Raw genomic sequence first — 21493 nt, forward strand, 5'->3', positions numbered from 1 at the left:
TTTGTTAGGATTGTCGGTGGAAAAAAAAATGAAAGGAAGTTGTGGAAGTCAACCGAGAATTAAAAATTTTCCAGAGAATTTTATGATATTTCTTAACGTTTTCACTAATTTATTTCAATGTTAAGAATATTGGGTAAGCAATAGATCGTGAATTAGTTTTTAATCTCCCAAATTTGATATTCTAATATCGCATTATATAGAATCTTGGGCGGTTTACACTCGCGCGTTTCAAATTCAATTTGCCCCGAATCACCGTCCATTTTTTTCTTTTTTTTTTTTTCAACTACCGTCGCAAATCCTCACGGGCCAATCTCGAACTCCTCTTCTACTTTAGCAAAGTAATTTTGTCTTGGAGGGTATATAAAACTGCCTTTAACCTCGTTTCCCAAGCCGAAGTTCCAGCGCAGTGTTCCCCGCGTTTATCGAAATAGGCCCGCGATATTAAAGCAGGAAGGAATCAGGTCAAGTGGAATATTTCTAACGACCGTTTCTCGAACGCTCGTTATCCTCTCTCCTTTCCTTCTTTAAAGGCCTCGCGACAATCCCCTCGAAGGAGAGCTCTCCAAGCTGCGTTGAAACGTCGAAAAATCGCATCGAGATGCAAATCACTTAGCTGAATCACCGACGAGATCATTGCTGGTAATTGCAACGATAATAACGAAATAACGATGGAGCTTGGATGGAGTTTCCAGGGTGCTTTTTCTGGTCTCCCCAAGTCTCGGTCCAACTCTCGTGTAACTCGTCAATTGTGCGATCTGGACAGGATCCATATTTACGAAGTATCGACACGACGCGCGTATTCGATTTGCCTTCCTGCCAGCCTGCACGACGTCCCGGACGACAGTTCGCCGTGTACATACACGTGTATATACGCGTGGGTCGTTTAATTGAGCAATGAAACGTATATGGTCGCAACGGATTAAATTTATGCGGTAAATATGACGAGGATGGATCCAAATATGGAGGATTGGACGAAGAAATGCGAAGAGAAATTTTGAGAGAAGGAAGAAGGGATAGGAGGGATGACCAGGCACAGGTAGCCGTTCAGATGTGGAGGATGGTATGATCGGGCCGACTGGAATATCGAAAAATGGGGAGGAGGCAAAGGAATATAAAACACGCGGGGACTGTTGAATACACAGGACAAGGGGGAGGAGGAGAAAAAAAGGAAGAAAGAAGGAATCGAGAGGCGATAGAGAGGCAGAGATACGAGGATGGGGACACGTTAGAGACACGACAATACACGGGTGCAGAAATATAGAGCAACGGAGGAATAGAGAGGAACGTATGATAATAATAGGGGTGGAAAAAAGAGAAGGAAAGAAGTACGGTAGAGGAGTATCCCGAGACATGAATGAAACATTAAGAAAGGAAGGGAGGGGGGAAAGAAGGAGGCGTAGAAGACTCGAGGTCCTTGCATCGGCTGAGCATAATATATAATCGCGAAATAATATCTTGGCGTGGATTAAAATTATTTTCGAAAGAAAAAAAGAAGGAGAAGGAGGAGGAGGAGGAGGAGGAGGATAAGAGGAAGCGGACGGGGATGGTTCGAAAGTGAAGAAAAATGAAGGAAGAGGGAGAAGGGGGGGGGGAAAAGTAGGCATCTTAGATCGATTTAACCGGGACTGGACGGATATTCAATAACTCTCTGGCTCAAGTACCGGAGGAGAGGTTGGGTAGAAAGTTTCCAAGGTATTCCGGTTAAACGTGCGTGGCAACCGATATTTACCCATCTCATTATCGTCGGGATTTATGTTACGATCGAGCGGCCAAGTTTTCCAGGTTGGCTCGCTATTAGGCCGAGCAACGTTCGTCAATTATGCGGATCATTCTTGTCGTACCACCGCCGACTAGATTCGTATCTCGTCCACGAATAAATATACCTTCCCCCCTCCCCCTCCCTCTCTGCCTTTTTTCACCCTTCGATTCCTCTGTCCAAGGGGATATCCGTTAACCAAAAGAAATATATATATACATTTTATATATATAGAAGTGGCTCGCGTGTACGCACGTCGCGAGTTTTACGCGTGTTTCCCACGCGGGCGCATTAATCAGGCGACCGCGATTTATACCTATTAGTCGTTCTGATAAATCAATTTGCCATACGGTGTAGGAGCGTGGATAATTCCACGGTGGTCGGTTTGCCGCGGCGCCGTGGAAACTCTTGTGGGCCGCCTTTGTGTCTGGTCTCGCCAGAGGTTATTTTAAGTTTCGAAGGGGGAGGCCGTGTATCGATATTTCAACGTCAGCCCGTGTTATGCGATGGAAGAGGCGCAACGAAGAGATATAAGAGGCGCGTCTCTCCGAGAGGCTGAGCAGAACTCGCTCGAGTGACAGCTTTTCGACGCGCCAAATCTCCCTTCTCTTCTCTGTCTCGAGGAACAAAGTTTCTCGATCGATTATTTTAGAAGCGGAAGTTTTGCAAGATTTTACGATCTCGTTATTTCTTATATGTACATGTATATACGCGTATTGGAAGGTATTGACGAGTTGAAGGGTACGATACGATCCTTTTTTTACTCTCACGATCTTGTCTCGATCTTGTCCTGAATACGTTGTTTTGCTTATATAGGTGTTATTTTCCAATACGACGTTTTGGACGCGGTATCGAATATCACAGCTGGCGCGACACTCCTGCTTCGCACGGATTAAATATTATCGACGTGCATCGTGTCGATAATTAATCATGGAGCGCGTATAATATAAACGCTGGAAGGGAAAGAAAGAAAGAAAGAGAGTGTCGTCGTCCAAATTTCGTCATATTCGATTAACTTTACACTCGGCTCCCGTGCACGGGAACAACTCGCATTACTACCGAATCCCTAGCCACGTCGAGGTTAGCGAGCAACAGGAATCAGAAACGGAGCGCATCGATCAATGTCCCTCACTCCCCGAGAAAACGCCTTCATTATCATCCTTTTATACCGTCCACCGTCCAGTCCCCAACCTTGTTCCGCGAACTTTCTCCCGGTTTCTTGCTTGTTCTACTTTTATTTCCCACAGCGTTCATCCTATTTCCATGCACCCGGTAACGAGTTTAATTAATCTTGTCGTTATTACGCCGCTCCTTGTATGCAAAGCGAGCGGCCGGCCGATCGGCCGATTGTAAGACGTCATTCAATGTGAACGTGGCCGGCCGAGCGTCGCGGTTCGCGTCGCTTTCTCGACGTTGTTCGGCCGATGAGAGAGAAAAAGAGAGAGAAAAAGAGAAGAAGAGAGGGCCCGATCGATGGATCCACGGATCGATCGTGCCACGATCGCGTCCAACCGCGTGTCGAATCGTTGCGTTTTCTTCTCCCGGCTTCTTGTTCCTTCCCTCCTCCTCGATCCTCCCGCTGCCTCGTTTCTTGCAGCGCCGGAACAACGTCCGTCCTTCGACCAATAGTAAAAACGATATACGCGGCCAATGGTCCTCTCCCCTCCCTCTCTCCCGCCCCGGCCGTGCTCGAGCGAGGAATAATCCGAACAAAGCGGCGCGAACGCGACGCAGATCGCCACGCTCGATAAGCAAACTACGCGTGCGACTCGTTCACAATGCCCTTTTGCCCGTTGTTGAAGCATTGAGCGTGGTGGACGTGGGTGAGGTTTTTTTCTTTCCTTCTTTTTTTGCCTCGAGTCGAATGTTTAGAAAGAGCCGTGAAATATCCGGAGAAGAGTGAAACGTTGAACGCGAAACTTAGAAGAAACGAATGAACGGATGGAAGATTCGTGAGAGGATTTATACATGGCAGAGGAAAAATGAAAGGAAGAATCACAATTTAATTAATGGTACTAATAAATTGACGAGTTGATCGTGTAGATCAAGTCAGCCGGCCGCTTCCCGTTTCCTCTCGTCACTCTGTCACGAGTGTGTTATCGGCAACGTGATATCGAGTTTCGCAAGGAGCAACGTATAATCCTTGACTGGACAACTGTCGCTTCGAATGAATCGAGCGTCGCGCCGCGAGAATCTCGTCGTCCGGCAATAAAACAAGAGAGCCCTTTATTCCCAGCGACGACGGGGGAACACCGGCTCGAGCGTGCAACATCGAACTCATCCACAACAGGTCGAGAGCGTTTATGCAAACTCGACACGGTTCTCATCTCTCCATCGTCCCATTTTTAATTCGATCAATTTATAGGATCGAAGATGAACTCGCTGTAAACACTCCAATGTCCAAGAAGGCCACTGGCGAACTTTCACTTTTCACGAATCGATCGGGAATCAGGAGAATCGATAACGATCGAAAATTTCCACGAAGGTGGAAAGGGATCAAGGATCGATTGTAAAATCCATGGAGGGAACGTTGCATACGTTATTGGAGCGGTGTAGAAAGGGCGACGTGGCGGTGCTCCGCGCGCTTTAATGGGCTCCGCGGCTGTCTTCCCGCCTCGTTTGTACGCGTTTCACGGAGGGCTTTTCTTCTGCCGTGAGAAGAGAAAGAGAAAGAGCCGCGGCGGCGGTCTCTCATGCAAATGACATTGACCGCCAGGAAGGAGGTTATCCGCCAATTAATCGAGCGCCGCCGCCGCGTAGCCCGTCAGTCTGTGTGCCCTTCGATGCGCGTCGAGCCGCGAGACGATATACCCTCTCTCGTGGTTATTAGCCGCGCGGAGAGGCGAGCCGCTGCACGCCGCGCTGACCTTCCCTTCTCTAATTATATTCATTTGAACGGAGAACCTTGGGGATCAAAACGATCGTTGTTCCGTTCGAGAAGGGAAAAATCGGCCGAGACCCTCTTCCTCGAGGATCGCCGCCTCTTGTCCGTCCTTGCGTGGCGTTGCCCGCTTATCCCTCGGGCTGTTTTCTGATAGGATTACGATAGGGCGGGGTTTAAATGGAAAATTCTCTTTCCGTGAAGCACGGCCGGAACGATGTCGGTCGGGTTGCGACGAGTGGATGAGTCGAGGAGTGGATGCGTGGTCGATCTGTATGGAAGGATGCGTGTTGGTCGAGGTTTGGGTTTCTTGCGTTTCTGATGGCGTGGGATGAGCGTGATGTAATAACCGATTCATGCGTTCGCAACTCGATATTTCATATATAGGGTGTGCTATTGTGTATTTATATCAGTCGATCGAGTCGCGATAGCTTCTAAGTCGTTCGTTTCTAATAACGATTAAGAATTATTGATTAAAGGGGGAGGATTTATTTTAATAATCGTCGTTTAATGAAAATTCTAGTACTTTGATACAAATTTTCGCTTCGATTCTATGGAACACCCTGTATCGCGATCTTTTCGAGTATACTTGATTTTTTTTTTGCGAGGGAAGACTCGAAATGCTGCCTCGTCACGAATCGAGACGAAGAAAGAGTCATTGATTCTCCGGTATGCGCATCTCGTAAGTTGGAAAACCAAGCGAGGCGAAGGGAGTAGGAAGAAAAATGCTTTGATCGGTTCCCGATTTTATTTCACCCTTCGGCGTAGAATTTATTCGAACGAACGGATGGTACGTACGTTGTTGTTCGCCTCGGTGATTCTTTGAAGATGCGCGGCTCGTGCCAACAGGTAGCATCGATATGTGAGAAATGAAGGAAACCCGAGTGTTCCTTCATCGCATATCAAACCGTTTACGTACGCTTTACGACTTAGATATATTGCTTTTTCTTTTTTTTTTTTTTTTTCTTCGTTTTAGAACGTTGTTGCACGACGTAGAAATGTAGAAAAATTAAATCACTCGCGATCACCGCCACGTTGTTGCGATAGAACGTCTGGCGGAAACTTTTCCAAAGCAAAGACATCTGCCTGACACGATCTCCTCCGATTGTAGATCATATTTCACTCATCGAGACACGTTTCATCATCTAGATTTATGGACGTTTGATTCAAGCGATGATTTCAGCTTGGCCATTTATTGCTATTAACCTCTCTCGCGAACGATGCTGATCGATATCTCTGGCTGCAACAGAGTGCAACATGGTACGAGTTAAATAAAAATTTCCGAGCAAAAGGTGTTTATTACCACCCTAACTGGTTACATATCGCGCGAAAGGAAATCGTTACGATTCGTATCTCCTGCATTTCTTCTTCAAATATGTATGTACGATACCCAGTTAAACGTGTATAGAGGAATATGCGTTGTTATTGAAGTTTTTCCAGTTCTTTGAGAGGGAATCGTTCATTTTTTCGTCGTATTTGAACTCTTCCTTTTTTCTTTCTTTCTTTCTTTTCGAGGACAAAATCTAGTGGCACGGATTTAAAACACTCGGCCAGATAACGCGTGCAAGCGTGGTCAAAAGTCACGTGCCATCCGAATCAAAGATTACGTCGTGACTGGGCTCGCACAGCTCGCGCGAGGGCCGTCACGATTCTTGGCGATTGCCGTCATAGGTGCCTGCTTAAGTAATCCCTTGAGAATTGCCGCGATCGAGGGGTCGTCGCGCGCGTCCGACCGGTGACGAGGACGAAACGCGATAGGGGAGCCACGGTTGAAAATTGTCGGACACGTTGGACGAGGCGATCGAATGGAAGGGAAGGATCGCAGTTACACGCGATATAAATGATCGTACTTTCGTGGATGGCTGACGTTATGGCGGATGTTAAAAGGCACCTGCATCGGGACGCCGTCTCGCAAAACAACTCGCGCGATCGCTCGATAAATTCGTGCGGATGTTATAATCCGAGAGAAAATTAGTATTTTATGGCGTCGAATTCGTTTTGCTAATTTAATTAACCCGATAACTCCTTCTAAGTTACTTACTCGAACGCCAGAACGTGCAATTAGTAGAATTAGCGTATGGTGTTGTACAGTGACAGGTGATACAAATGATCAATTCGAGTGGAAAAATTGTATTCGATAAAATTGAAAGATGCATTGGGATATAACGCATAAACAACGTGGCATACCGTATGTTTCCAATTCCAATGCGAATAAGGGAAAAGGGTGAAACTAATCGACGAGGGGGCAACGAAGGGGAGGGAATTGGAGTTAACAAGCCGTGGCCGTAATTACAACAATACACGATTGGATAACACGGGACGCGTAGATCCTTGGCAAACAAATCAATGCGTAGAATGTAATCGAGTGGCCGCGATCTGGAAACGGTGCGCGAAGAGCGACCGCTATCGCGAAACGTGTAATTTCGCGTCGGTATAGAAAACCTTGCTGCGAACGACAGGAACGAATAGAAACTCGCTGAAAGCAATTGAACCTATCTCTCTACCTCCTCCTCCTCCTCCTCCTCCTTCCTTGTTCAACCTCTTCCTTCATCCACCTTGTCCCGTAATTACTGTAAACTCGGACCGGACTTTGTCTTACCCATTCTTACCCGCTCTCCAAACCTTCCAACCTGCTACTATCCCTCGCCGTTAAACTCGACGACCTCCTCCTCCTCCTCCTCCTCCTCCCTCTCTGCACGGATTCTGAAGAAGCGGGACAAGCCGATAATTTAGCGGTTTTGTTACTACTTGTTTGGTCGCTCTCTCGCGTTTTACATGCTCAAAGCCACCGTGCAGAGGCGACCAACCTTTCTCGCCCCTCTACACCGCCTCCTCCATCCACGCACCGCGTCCTCGATCCCATCCGATCTCTCGTTTTCCATCCGATTCCACGCTCCGATTCCACCGCCGCAAACAGCTAGCTCCACCGTCGGGAATAGCAGCAGGTCGGGTTTTCCGTTCGAGCACCAGTTTCGATTTCTACCGTGTTTTCTTTCCTTCCAACCGCTCTGCTGCCAGGTTATACACTCTTATTATTTCAACGTTCGCCCCGGTTGTTACGGTATTCAACGAACCGCGATTTACGAGTTCGGCCGAAAGCACGACGATTACGCGTCCCACAGGCGTGTTTCTTTGTACAGAGGAGAGGTAAAGGCGAGCGAGAGAGAGAGAGAGAGAGAGAAGAGCGATGGGGCGAGGCTGGCTGGGAAGGAACAAATCGAAGGAAGAAGGGGAGCAAGAAGTATACTACTACTATACCATACGCGACCACCAGCTACCATCGGTTTAATTATTACTTAGTCTCTCCTCCGCGGCGTTCGTACGTCTTTCTCCACTTTTTCGCCCACTGGCGGAAAAATAATTACGCAGTTGGCCGACTGTGTTGGTGGTCTACCGTTGGTGGATTCTACGAGGATAGGGGAGGGGAGGATTCGTAGTCGATGGATTAATTTCGAGTAAAAGGCGAGTAAAAGGCTCGCGTCCTTTTTCGAAAATTTCTCAACGCGATATTTCTCTCGACTCGGAGCGGTTTTTAGCGCAATGATTTTACGAGCGGCCGTGTTACGTCCGAGAGGAACCATACATTTAAAATATATTTCATCCGTTTTACTGGGAAGTCGCGTCGTTTGCATCGAACGATAAATATTGTACAACATTTTTGCCGCGTAATTTAAAGAGGTCTGTCGTATACGCGCGTGTGTCGCCGCCAATCCTGAAACGCGTGTTCCCCGCGAGAAAATGGTGAATGCATTATATGGTGTCCAACGATGAACACGAAGCATCCACACCTCGAAGCGAAACGAAAGAAGCATTATCAACGAGGCAACGATAAGATCTACGATCGATCTTGGAGAGAGGGAACGGGAATTAATAAAGAATCGTAAGGGGCGTTTCTGCCTCTCGGACGAACGACACGCGAGATCGCCGCCGAGATAACCGCTTCTTCGATTATCCGCCACAAAATCACGATACCCGCGTCATAAATTACCCGTGTAGACTCTATCGTGGCTCACATTGAAGCCGAACAACGGAGAGAAATCTTCCATTTCCACCGTCGAGATCATCCTCGTCCTGCAAGGAAATTCCGATTCTGAATTGAACGTCGAGGAAAGGAAAAAAAGAGGAAATTGTATATCGTTGCTGGATCCGTGGAAGAAAGTGGGGGACTTGAATCGCGAGTCGTGAATCGACTGAATCGCTATCGGTGACTTTGGATCACGTTCGAAGGGGGAGAATGCTCGGCCGAAACGTGCTCTGCGGCTGAAACGCGCGCGCGCGCGCGCGCGATAGATCCACGACGATTGCTTTCTGAGCGGGGGACGAACACGTTAGGCCAAGGTTTTTTTTTGTTGATTTCAACGACGGAGGCGATGTATCGATATCACGGTACGAATTAGTAGATGCTCGGTCGAGGCTCTCCGCTTCGAGGTCTGGAAACTAATTCGACGCTGATTATTTGTCTCGAAACATCTTATCTCGATTTCATCTCGACAAACTCCCCCTCCCCCTTCCCCTCCCCTTCCCCCCTTTGTCGGAGATGCTAATCTAACGGTCGAAATTGTGTAATTCATCAAGCGAATTACCCCTCCCTATTTCAATCGAGTAGCAAAACAAGTAGCAAACATTTTCCCAACAACGTATGAGTAAGAGATTTGTAAACTTGTAAATTTTCTTTCGTTCTGAAAAAACATCTCTTAAAAGTGCCTTCCTCGTCGGTATAAATCTAATTCGCATTTATTCACGTCGCAAGAATTAAATTAAATCACCGTATCGCGGGGGTTGCTTTGATTTACGGACAACCCCCTCGCTAAACCCCCTAAATAAATCGGCAAACGTATTTATAAGAGAAATAACGCGCGTCCATTACACGAAGCGACGAATCCCTTCGGTCGAAAAAGTTGCAGTTATTTATCCGTATCGTATCGTCTCGTCTCGTGTACGCGTGGCGTAAAAATGACGCGTTTGATTTACAACGACACCCGCATACACTCTTTGCAAGCGCATTTGCATCGCACGGCATCGTGCATCCTTTTTATACCCGAGCTCGAATTGCCCAAGGTCGTGAGCGCATCGGCTGTGTACAACCTTTGTAGTTGGAAATTTATAGCCACGAATGGCCTTGTCAGTTGGTAATCACCCGGCACAACGAAGCGCGCACGGGTCTGCGCTCGTCGTAACGTTCGACGGTTCCTTCGTTGGGGCAGGCAGATCACGCGAGATACTCGCTCGAATCAATTTTTACCTGCAATCCTCCTTTCATTCCTGCATTTTTGTTCCCATCATCGTTGCATCGGCCGAGAGATTATCCGTCTCTCTTAATACGAAATATCGTTATCGGTTCTTTCCTGGCCGATTTCATTTTTACACCCCATATTTGCCCTTTTTTCGTTCGCGAGTAAAACGAAAAAAGCGACGCTAACGAGCGCAATAGCGCGCATCCTTGGCCTCCGCGGGATCGTGAGCCATCGACCTTTGACTCTCTCTGGTAATGCTCGCAACGTTCAACCGCTTCGACCCGCATTCGTAGTTGGCGCCAAAAGCGTTGTCTAATTCGTTAACGCTTCTCGGAATAATCGTTTCGTTCAGATTACAAAATAATAAAAATCTGCCTTGTCGACAAACAAGTTGAAGAATTTTAGAATTTCGTTTTAATCGTAGGTGTTGCGCGGACAAATAACTCGACTCGAGATCGAATTTAAAATTAATCTCATCGTTTTTGTCTCGTCGAACGACCAAGCGTCTCGATGAAACGCGTCGAAAACGAAAAACAAAATTGCGACAGGGAAGAAATGGCCGGTTTCTTCTCTGCACAACACGCATTAACATAACGTTTAACAGAGAGTAGGAGAGAGAAAGAGAGAGAGAGAGAGAGGAATATAGAATATCGATCGGTAAGAAGAGAATTACATTTTTCCTTTCTATTTTTCCTCGTTCCGCTCCTCCGTTCAATCCGTTCTGGTTGTCGAATGATCGAGGTTACCGGATACGTTACGTTACTTTTAAGCACACAATATCCGACCGCAACAATCTCGCGTCATCATTGAAACTGTTGAACGCGTAACGGAGCCGCATTACGATTTCATTGTTGCACGCTCGAAGAGAGGTCTCTTCAAGTCGATCCAATGCCTTCTTCGTTCCTCGTCTCGTTTCAACCCTTCTTCGTTACCCTTTCGCGGTCGCAATATCCCTTTTCTTCTTCCCTTTTCTCCTTTCATTTATCGCACAAGGATCGTCAGATTTTCGTCATTGTTGTTCGACTTCTCGACCTTTTATCCGTCCGTGATATCTCGTTTCTTCTTTGTTCCGCATATCGCACACGAAAGATCGCGTGGATCGCTACTTTTCTACTTCTGCTACTTTATCGTTATCGGAATGACTCCCTTCGACCTTTCATTCTCTCGTAATATAATCTTATCTTCTCTGTTTTCTTATTATACATTTGTCAGATATTCGTGCATAGATCGTTCGTTCTTTCGTTCCTCTTCCCTCTTTTTCCGTTATTCGATCGATTTATAGAAGGAAAGTACGCGCGTATTCCTATAAGTATCGATATCATCGTAAATATCGAAATATACACCGTTCTTTGCAAAGAATAAAATTGGACGGAACGCGACGATTGAATTTTTACTCGCGATAAATTTAACGGTTTGTTCGCCTGATAAAAAATTCGCATGCGAGATGATGATGGCGAATAAATCTAATTATCGATCGATACTTAATGATGCGATTGTGTAAATGTTCGATAACTAGCCTGACCAGGTTGGCTTTTAGCTTGCGCTTGACATTAGAATAATTATTACCGTTGGACGCAGAAGGAAGGTGAGACGCTTGACACTACAGTTACTTTGTCAAGAGTATGAATTTCTGGAAAAAAAGAAAAAAAGAAAATGGTAAACGACACCGTTACTCCGTTCTGCGTTAAGTGTTACACGTTATTGTTCTCTTCTCTCTCGTGCTCCGCTCTCTCCCACACGCGTCAGTCCCACGCAAATCCATATTTCATTGGATGGAGTGATAAAAACGGAATACGCGTGAATTCCATTTTTTTTTTCCAAGTCCGTTAAAAATGAATTTTCATGATTTGAAATTCAAAATCGTATTTTTCTTTTTTTTTTTTTTTTACACATTGTTTAAGATAATCTTGAATAATTTTCCGTATTTTTATTATCAAGTAGAATTTTTACGATTGAACACCGCCCTGCTTTTTTATTTTTCATGAAGAGGAAAAATACTTTTATCAGATTGTGAGATGATTCGAGGAAGAGTAACGGCAAGAAAGAATATAAAATTTAATAAAGGAGATAGGAATAAACTGTGTTATTATGATATGAGTCGTGCCTTTGTTCCAGAGAGTCGGTTCAAAAAGGGGAACGGACGAAACAGAATCGAATCAACGTCACGACGCCCGATTCACGTATAAATATACGCACCTTCGCATATAAAGTATATATAATAAACTCGACAACTCTTTCTATCCTATAAAATGCATCGTTGTTGAATTCGTGGTCGTTTTTCAAATCAATTTCCCTTTATTTCTGTTTATCCCTTATTATCATATTTGTGTGTAGGAACACCGATAATGGGATGATACCCCCACCCCACTCCACCAATTTCCGCAAATTTTACGCAAATAGTTAACAACTCCCCTTGGAATTAACGACACACAGAAGAAATGTATTAAAGAAGCTTGCTCGTCCCGTTTCGCCCACAGATCGGCCGGCTCTCCCGCGTGATTTAAATAAACATGAAAATCGGTCGAATGAAAACAAGCGCAAGGGAGGATCGATAATGGGACGTGTTTTTGCGTTTCGAGTGGTTGGACAAGGCGTGGCCGAGGCTCGGCCGCTACTTATATCCTGCGAGCCGCGTTAAATTTGTATCGGGACGACCGCAAGATTCGATCTCGAGGAGAAAAGAAAACCCCTTCCTCGACGAAACCCCCTAGTTCGACGAACTAGGGTAACGTTACTTGTTCCTTTATTTTCATCGTTCACGGATTTTCTCTTTCGGTCCCCATTCGATTAATTGATACAATACAAGTAGTTTACGTAAACGCGTCTAACTAAGGGCGAGGAATGGCCCTTAATTATCGTATACGATAATAACTTTTTCTTTACTATCGCGTCTTTAATAAACGCTTGGGGGTTTAAAAAGAGAGGTGAAAGAAAATCTTGGCGCGATATTACGCACGTGGAAAATAAGGTTTCGAGGGAACGAGTTGCGTGTACAATTTTCGTTGCGCGTACTGTGTGTTTTTGTCGAGAAAAAAAGGAAAGAAAGGAAAGAAAGTGCAAAAGATAAAATTTAAGATTCGATGCGAAGAAGTGGTAAGTGTGAGGCAAAGCTATAGAGGGAGAGAGAGAGAGAGAGAGAGAGAGAGAGAGGGAGAGAAAGGAATGGAAGTCTAATTTATTACAGCCTGTTCTTCCAGTTCACAATTGTGCTTTGATTATACTTTAATTGCTGATGTATATGGCGTATAGTTCTCGGAGTGGCGGGATATCTCCAAGAATATAGAACTCGTTTCCATCCTAGGAATTCCTGCCCCCTTTTATTTCATTCGCTCGTGGAAATTTTCACTTTTCCTCGCGTCGTAATTTCATAAGGGTTTAATTCGAACCCTGTTGGGAAAAATTTAAATATTAATGAGCGCGATCATTTTGAATCGCAACGCGGTTAAACGAGAAGTAAACTCCTCCCCTAAAACTTTGTGTGCATAACATTTCTTATATATATATAGAATCTTGGACCCAATTAAAGGAAGGAAGGAGAAGGATAAATCACGGGAGACCACGTTATAATACCGTCATCGCTGCGAGGGGTATCCGGTATCAAAGGCGTCGTTGCCCTCGTTATCTCGATATCCCTCGGTCAAAATAGTTCCGTGATAGAGGCGCGGAGCACCAGATATCTACGTCGATTAATCGTGGCCCTGATTATCAGGTGCACGGCCCGTTTTATCACTCGGCACACGAATAGATATCGCGCTACAGGCGGCCTCGTCGTACCACGCTCAACCTAGATCGAGATCGTGCTCCTCCAACCACCAAACGATTCGTCCTTCGCCACGCCGATCGCTTATTATCCCGATCGTAATACAGAGAGAGTAATTACCGATGCATAAATCTGGCACGGCTGATGTAAGAGGTTCGTTACAACGAGGCTATCTAAATCGTGGACCGATGTCACGTACTTGCCAACGCTCCTCCCACGTTTCATCCTTCCCTCTCTTTCTTGTCTTGGATTTCCTTTCCCTCCCCTCGTTTTATACGCTCTCGTAACGTTAGACGGGGAACTAGGAAGGGATTCGAGAGATTATCAAGGCGAAGCGGTTATCCTCGAACGTTCGCCTTCTCTTCAATTACTTAATTAGCGATATAAATTGCGGTATCGAACAGCTCGAGAACGAGCACATATTTAATAAACCGCCACGCATCATGCTGTGCGGACGTATCGAATCGAGTGGGGCGAGGATTAACGGTTGCGCTATATCCTTGTGAAAGGATACAGACCTCGAACGGGACATTTGCTGTACGTAGCGTCGTGGAACACGTGTGTGGAACGTTTGTATTTATGTTAAAATTACGAGGAGATGGATCGAACGCGTAAACTATTTAGAGGGAGGATTCGATTGCCCCGTTTAACATTTTAATCCGTCTCTTTTCGGTCAACGTTTCTTTTCGTTTAAAGATAGTTTCTCTACACCGCCAAGTAAATCAAAGTGGAAATCAACTGGAGGTAAAAGAAATAGAAAGAAGTCGAGTTAAGGCGGGATATTAGAGCTCGTATAGGAATGAAAAATCTCAGATACACGATCGGGGATCTGAAATTGAGAAATCTTATGAAAAATATAATTCGAGATAGCCTTTCAAAGTGAATTTTCCTTTTCTTTTCTCAATTCTCGAACGAGTCAACCCACGTCGCAAACAACGACATTCGAGAAAAAAAAAAAAAAAAAAACGCAAAAATTCACCCTAGAAATTTCCGAAAGGATCGCGAAATTCCTGGCGCGAAACACGACGATGCAAATTGGCATCGCGTGGAGACGTGTCGGGTCCCATTACCTCGCCTCGTTTCGAAAGAAGAAAAGAAAAGGGGGGGGGGGAAGGGTCCCCCGAGCCGCGATCGATCATCCTCCCCGCAATTTCATCGTTCACCGTTGATCAACCGACTGTGTACGCGCGTGCATTCTCGTCGGATGGATCGATACGCGTAGGATGCGAAAGAGAATCGCAACGGGATCCTATCCGTCTCCTTCTCCCCTCCCCGTGCCCCTTTTGCGCCCCGAACCGAGGAGCTGAAGGAGGTCGGCTAGATGGGGGCGCATTATTCACCGTCTCGAGCACGTAGCCGACCAGCACGGATTTCTAACGGCGGTAATGTGGCCAGGCGGCTCGGTGCGCCAGGCCTTGCATCCATCTTGCATCCATCCGACGTATCGACGAGTCGACGAAATGGTAAATCGACGGGCGGTCGAGGCCAGAGGAAGGAGGGGGGTGGAGACATACCGAGAGGAGACTATGGAATTCTATTCTGTACTTGTGAGTGGAAGAAGGTCGGCTGGTGGCGCGAGGGAGTCGTGTTTAAATCGTAATCCACCACCATCGCTTGTTGTTGTTCGAAAATGCGAATCATCGTGAGTTATATATATTATACGATACGATGGGGATTGTTTATTTTTTATGATTCAGGTTAGGCGGCGAAGGAAAGGACGATGGAACGGACGCGGAGCAAAGAGGTGGATTGCGGATCGTTTGAGGTTGGAGAAGGGTTGTTGGTGGTCAGCAGTTTGTATCGAGATTACGGAGTTGATAATTGTGGTCGGTTGATAATGTCGTCGTGTTTGTGGAATTAAGTAGCGAAGATTAATTCTTAATGGTTGGGTGAGTGAGTGGGAAAGGGATATAAGATGATCGCCGCGGCGCGTTGTAGAAAATATGTTGAGATTGTGAAATAACGTTGCGGTTGATGTTGTCGAGGTTTTGTGTAATTAGATAGCGAAGATTAATTCTTGGCGGTTGAGTAGGAGGGGAAAGAAGGAGAACGAGGAGAATAGATAGTAAGAAGTCGAGAAGAAGTACAGTTTTATGGAATTGTATAGAGAGAGGATTAATTGTTGTAAAATTCTTGGAATAGGAGAACGGAGGTGGTGAATGATAAAAGATTTGAACTGGAAATAAATATATTGCGCGATACGGCGAAGTTGTGGACGACGAAATTTGCGAACGAATGACGAAACAGCGACGAATTCCGCTTCGAGAAAAGATATAATTGGATTTATCGAGAGACCAAGAGGCTCTTTGTACCGTTTGTTCCTTCCCAGTTTTTACGTTTTGTCCTCCTGGCTGATCATAATTCTCTTTTATTTTACAACTGATTTTATCTCCCTAAGGGAGGTTGTATTTCTCTCGGGGAGGGATCGCTCTTGAATAATATAAATACGGCGTGTAGAGAGAGAGCAGGTTAATCGGAATATACCATTGGAATTGTAAAAATATATACATCGTTGTTATGGGATATGCACATGAGATGCATACGAAATGCGAATGTATGTAAATGATCGAGTAGTTATTGGTCGCGTAAGAATTTTATATGCTTAATTCAGTTTATTATCATAGATCTTTATCCTACCTATTGCGATACAACATTATTATTCACTAGCATTATTGCTAATCATTCGTTAAAAAAAGCAAATGATAAAATTATCCTAAAATATTCTTCTTGTTAAAGAGAATCCGACTTACGATTATACACATTTTTTTTAAGAAGTAATAAATAAAAAATTTTATATTTCTCGTAACAAAGTTTAAAATAAGAATAGTTATTTACACGGATATTTTTTTGTAGAGGAGAAGAATTTTTTCAAAATTGTGCGTAAAATATAGCAACTCGTGTTCAAGATCGTTATTCAAGATGACTTTCCTAACCATTAACCCGGTTCGTTATTATAATGAATTTATGGGGGATGATATCGTCGAAGGTGCAGTCAGTTGGCTCTGTTTGGACTCGTGTCCAATCTCTTATGATATAGATTACTTGGAGATTGATCGTTGCATACCTTGTACGAGAAGGTGAATATAAATCATTCTTGACTGATCGAATATTAGCGGATAGCTTATTGTTGATTCATGGTTAATCCCGATTATAAGATAGCCAGGTATATTACAAGATGAAAGAGCTTTAAGACCATGTAATTAAATGTTTCAACGAGTTTGACTTGACGTGAACCTCGATCCGCGCTTAAATGTCGTAAATATGTTTTATTGCTGTGCATAAAATTCGATCGAGTATCTATTTAATCGTCCTAGTCATAAAACTATAAACTCTTAAAATTATATATCGTTCCTCGACGACGAGGGCCATTGTTTGTTTTCATTTCTTTGCGTCGTTTTTCAAAATCGATCGGGACGTTTAATCTCACAATATTTTCATGCACCATAATTCTTAAGAATCGCGATAGATATTTGAAAGTTCGGTCTAAAAAGTTTCAATCTCTCAATACAAAATTCAGAATAATCCATGATTTCAAAGATCATTACGACTCTCGATTTTTACAATATATTCTTCTCTCTCTTTTCCATTACGAAATTCGGAATAATTTATTATTTTGACATTTCGATTTTTCCTCCAATTTCACATTCAAAAAAATAACCATCTCGACTCCTTTCCTTCGATTCTTCTCCAGCACGAAATTCAGAATAATTCCGCGTTTAAATTTCACGTTATAACTCGGGACGTTCGGTTTTTCTTTTTCGGCTGTTCGACATTACACCATCTCCCACAGCGTTATTGCTGCAAAACTCGGCGTAAACTCGGCCGAGAGCTCCCCTCACACCGGAAGAAACTCTGAGATTTGTTCCACGTTTGGCGCGCGGCTGCCTTTTTACCCGAGGTTTCTCGCGATTGGCAAGTTTCGCCTGCGCCCGCCTCGCCGCCCGTAGAATTTCACGCTGCGACACGGTAAAACATACCGCGCAATCTCTTACCGATACTACCTGTGTGGCCAGTTTCTTTTTCACGTTGCTTTGACACGCGGCCTCTTGTAAGTATAAATCCTGCGTTTTAGAGCGCGAAGGCCGGATTACCGGGTGAATAATGTCCCCGAACTGTTCTTTTTACACTTGGCCAACAGACTTACTTTGCCAGAGATTTACGCGACACGAATCTCCCGCGGTGTCCCTCGTGCGCAGCGGAATTGATATTCTTAATCGATAATGCTTGCCATCGTGATTCATCGCTTCGCTCTTGTCGCAACGAGAGTTTCGGTGCCGAGACGTTGCGCGATCGTTCACGCTCGTTTTCTCCGCTTTCTCTTTGCGAGTCTTCCAACGATATAATAAGAGGAACGTGTGTTTCTATTTGCGCGGATAAATTTTTCTTCTTTCTTTTTTTTTTTTTTTTAACGAATTTCATTCCTCGTAACTCGTCGAGAGACTGGCGATATATTACGTTGAAATAATAAACATTGATAAAGTAATTTATGGATAGTTTTCGAATAATTTTTTGAACAATGTTCGACGATGAATTTACATCTCTCTCGAAATTAATTTTCTTAGAACTCGTTCTTGATTCTGGAATTAATAAACGTTTAATTTCGTTAAATTATCGATTCACCGGCTTCAACGCGTGTAAAAGTTAATTCGCGCGACGACGATACATACATATATATATCTATTTTCCTTTATACACCACCGTAGCACGACAATTCAGAGCGAGCAATTACACGGGCGAAAGAAAAGATTAACCGTAACCGTGTAATTGCAAGTTCAACAAGAACGGAATCATTCCCAGTCACACGTCCTACGGGGAATTTCTTGCGCGAAACATCTAAATTTATGGAAGTCGTTGCGATCGTTTAATCAGAAAAATACAAGAAAATACGTATCCCGCGGGGGACGGTAAAATTACTCTTCGTTAACCTACCTACCTCCTTACCAAAAAAGAGGTGAACAGGAGAGAGGGGGAAAGAAAGGGGAAAAAAGAAAAGAACTTGACATCGTAATGAAGTAGCTCCGCTAACGATTCGAAGCCCCTGATACGTTCTCCAAAGAATAATATGTATTCGTAAGTGCACTCCCTTCGATCACTCCCTCCGGTAATAACCGGCGTGCAAAAATTGCTCGCGATTAAGTCGCGTGGAGTGCCTCCGTTTCTACGATCGAGCGAATCACCATTATGCGGCTGCGAGTATTCACCGAGATTGGGCCCTTAACAATCATCGGCCACGGCTGAACGAGCCTACTCCCTCTCCCTCTCTCTCTCTCTCTCTCAAGAGAGAGAGAAGAAGATACGGACAGACATCTCCGCGCTCAATCCTTGCAATCGCACGCTTCCACTTTTATACTCCCCGTCCTGTCACGACCAGTCCCATCATTAGGCCATTCGGTATTACAAATGACGTCGAGAAGAAGCCACGGCGACCACGCTCCCTCTTCCTTTTGTTCGCTTCCCTAGCTCTTATCTGCGCCTCTCCATCTGTCCTTTCCTTTCTCTCCCCCGACGTTTCGAGTCGTTCCTCCTCTCCCTCGCCTTATGCATTTTTCTTCGTTTCCCACTTTCTTAAGCCTCGTTCAGATTATAGTCGATATATGTATATATAAGTTCGATTCGTTCGATTTAAATTGGAAGCGAATTTGCGAACTCGTTCCAATCGAAATTGTCCTCTCGAGTTTGTAAGTTTGTTCTCTACAGCGGATCGATTGATTTAAGAAGCGTTCGAAGCGTTGGGTTAATTTGGCCGATTAACCATTTTTCCATTATCCCTTATCGCGCGTGCTACAATTTTTCTCTAACGACTTATTTATTTTCGTTGGAGAAATGATTTGATATTGACGACGTTTTCTTGATTATTTCGAAACCTTCTCGTCGAGAAAATTCTACTTCTCGTTCAGCGATAGATTCACTGTTGCGAATCATCCTCTCGAACGAAGGTAGCCAAAGAGTTAAAATATATTCGAATTCGAAATGATACAAATTCAAGTAACACGACTAATCTGAACAAACCTTTATCCCTATTCGTCTCCCTCCCCTCTCTCTCTCTCTCTCTCTCTATCTCTGTCTCCAACTGCACTCAATCAAAACGCAATGACCCTTTAACTGGATCGCTCGAAGCTTCGTGTAAAAAGCGAGGATGAAAGTCGTAAGCATTTATGAGTTTCTTCTACACGGTGTAATAAGTTTCGAACGATCGTCGTTTGTATTCGACCGATGCGTGCAGCCTCCTTTCTTACGAGGAGGCAGCCTCGGCCCGCTTCTCTCGATGCGACGCGCGCGCGCCTTTCCCTCGTGCGCGCACGAGGTGGTGCATTATTACCATCACCGCGAACGGAAAGAAGTGTCCCGTCACCGATTCCTCTTCGCACGTCGTTCCACCGTCGGTCTTACGCCAACCCGATTGCGCAATCGTGTTCTTGGCCAAGGCGACCGAGGCCTGCCGGTCCAACTCTACTTATCGTCTTGTACGAGTAAATAAGAGCAAGCGTAAGAGGAAGGCTTGGCGAAGGAAGGAAGAATGCAGAAGAACTGTTTGGACCAGTTATTTCACACCTCGAGGCGAGGTGACGTTCCCCGCTTTATTTACGTAATTGGTTTCCCGTAAGAGGTAAAGTTTAGTTCTAGAAAAGTGTTTGACCGGTGTTAGAATATATATTTTATTCGAAAGAAGAAGGTGTTGAGTACTGCTTGTATGGTGTATTAGTTGGTATTGTTTGGAAATTTTTTAAAATTTTTTTTCTTTCCTTTTTCAAACATATTCAAACACGGTCAAACACGATCGAATTTATCGAGGGAATATCGACGGCGGATAAATTGAAACGGTAATTTTTTTTTTTTTTTTTTTTTCCTTTTTCAAACATCTTCAAACATAGTCGAATTTATCGAGGGGATAGATATATAAGGATATAATAACGATATAGTTATTATAGAAGCGCAAAATTCAACGATGTATCTTTCTCTTCCAAAAGAACAGAGCAATACCAATCTCCCACTTGACAGACGAAATTTCCTTGCTAATATCCGTTTAAATTCCAAAATCGTTACCTCTCGAATTCCTTTGAAAATGCTTCCTATTTTTGAAAAGATTCCTCGTGCCTCGAGAACAAACGGAGGAGGAAATAAACCCATTGCTATTCCTCTTGCGTATGCACGCCATGCGACTAATTGTGAAATACTCGAACTCGAAAGAAAGAAGAAAAAGGGAAGGAAAAAAAATAATATAGATTCGTGTTTCACGAGCGTGTCGTAACATCTAAGAATTTTAAGTTCGGAAAACTTAATGCCTGACATTTGCAAACGTTATCTATTAGCGAGCGCGTAATTGCAAACATAGAAATCGATTCCCCGCTTCTGATTGATTTCTCCGTTTCATGATTTATGCATCACGCCCTTTCATTTCACCGAGGCCAGCATCCCCAGCGCTGGTTAATTCCTGGCCCGTTTTGAATGATTACGATCGTATCGTACGGGGGAGCACGTAGAACGTGCGATCGGGAGGAACGACAGATCCAGGAAATTGCCTCTGTTATATCTTCTTTCATTCGGAAAATGAAACCGTGCAAATGTATGTACGTGTACGTATCGATTACGTTTATGTCGTATTAATTACCTCTCGCTTTCACCCGGGATTGATGACACGATCGTATCTGATGCTTCGAATGAACGTCATTTATTAGAAGCTTTAGACCTGTTTTGTAATGTAGTTCATAAATTGGCGTGTGCGTGTATGGATGCTGTTGCGTGTACAGGGTGCTCCATTTGTTTTCACTATCTTTAGTCGACTATTCTAAATTACTCGCTGTTTGAACCGTATCCCGGTGGAGAATGAATCTTTTCTCGAAGATATTTTAAACTCGAAATTT

The sequence above is a fragment of the Apis florea genome, unplaced genomic scaffold (assembly GCF_048593485.1).
Source record: "Apis florea isolate Af1SG1 unplaced genomic scaffold, ASM4859348v1 contig_3367_pilon, whole genome shotgun sequence".
Lineage (NCBI taxonomy): Eukaryota > Metazoa > Arthropoda > Insecta > Hymenoptera > Apidae > Apis > Apis florea.